Below are 1,624 nucleotides of genomic sequence, written 5' to 3' on the forward strand. Positions count from 1 at the left end.
GGGAAAAGAAAAAAAAAAAAAAAAAAAAAAAAAAAAAAAAAAAAAAAAGAAATGCTGGGTTACACAAAGTTAAACTTTTTTCTACTGCAGTACTTATCAGAGCTTTTGATTTGCTGATATGTACTTGACCCTCCAAGGGGAAAAGTGCTAATACTCCCCAACACTTCCTGCGCATCTCTCTGTGCCAGGCCCCACAGCTCTTTACACCCTATCTCAGTCAGTCCTCATCATAGCCTATGAGGTTTGTATAACCATTATCTCCATTTTAGAAAGAATCTGTGGCTCAGAGAAGTTAGGTTGTTCACCCAAGATCTCTGTTGGGAGTTAGGAGGGGTTTAGGCAATACCAGATGTTATTCTGGCCAGGGAACTCAGAAATAGCCCAGTGACCCTTCTTCATAAGGAGGTTTCGAAAACATTTATACACATTAGGAGCAACGGCACCTAGTGTGAAATTCAAGCACCACCTTATTTTTAGCTGGGGTGTGATGCAGAACTCTCTGTTAAACCACGTTAGAGAATGTGGCTTAGGCTCAGGTAAGAACGATGGGTAGAGGAAAGAAAAGAAAACAGTGCCCTTTCCCCTGCCTTGTTTCAGCTCATTTCTTCTATGTGTAATATGTGACATTCAAATTATGATGATTAATATATTCAACATTGCACAATGTAATCATTTTCCATGGCCCTTTACCAATTCCTCCATAACCTCTCATCCTCCTCCCTCCTTCCCACCCCTGGTAACCTCAGTTCTGTTCTCTCCTATTCAAAGTTCAATATATTATTGTGATTGCTGTATCTTTCTTTTTTTTTTTTAAAATGTATTTGTTTATTGCACATAGTGTGGCTAAAGGTTAGCTCTATAGCCCAGGCCTGTATTCCAGGGCCTGGGGACAAAACCCACAGAGTCTAGGAAGGAAAGTACCAGGTGAAGAATACAGAGTTCAGACTCACCTGAGCAAGACCTCCCAAGGTCTGAATCGGGCAATTGCCTTCCTTCTTCCCAGCTTCCTTCTCCCTAGACTCAGGGGTTTGTCAAGATAAGCCGGAGCCTACCTCCAAAAGGCCTTGGGAGTGTGCCAGGCTCCAAAATACTTTTCTCCTCCTCCCTTCCACATGTCCCTCATCCTCATTTATTTATCCAACAAACATAGTATTCATCTCATTCCCTTAGGACATTTATCTCAATTCAGTGTTCAGAGGAAAGTAATGGGATGGGGCTAATTCACACTCATGTGCAAAGGACTGACAGGCAGGTGGTTCCACAGCAGGAATATTTACACTGGTTTTACAAGACGCTGTGACCCCCAATTGGAGCTCTGAGTAAAGGACTGCTTGCTCTGCTCACTCTCATAATTTCTTAGCTTCCCCTTGTTCTGAACCCACAAAGTAGCTAAAAACTGCAAGTTAGTTCATAACTGTTCATATGGCAACCAGTGCAAAGACTGCTACAGCCCTGGGCTCTCATGGCAAGAGGGAAACTACATGAGCTTGGGGTGCTTCTCAGGTCTCTTCAGTGTACTGCATCTCATCTTCCATATGTCACATGCTTAGCACACATAAACGTGCACATACACACATGCACACATGCACGGTCTAGATTGTCTGCTGCTTGAGCCCAGTCAGTG

General features: G+C 43.0%; 1 pseudogene; it reads left to right on the plus strand.

Moving 5' to 3' along the window:
* Nucleotides 1–328, plus strand: part of LOC103586810 — a 6,418-nt pseudogene extending 6,090 nt beyond the window's left edge.
* The last annotated feature ends 1,296 nt before the right edge of the window (nt 329–1,624 follow it).

This window comes from Galeopterus variegatus, unplaced genomic scaffold, assembly GCF_000696425.1.
Source record: "Galeopterus variegatus unplaced genomic scaffold, G_variegatus-3.0.2 Scaffold380, whole genome shotgun sequence".
NCBI lineage: Eukaryota > Metazoa > Chordata > Mammalia > Dermoptera > Cynocephalidae > Galeopterus > Galeopterus variegatus.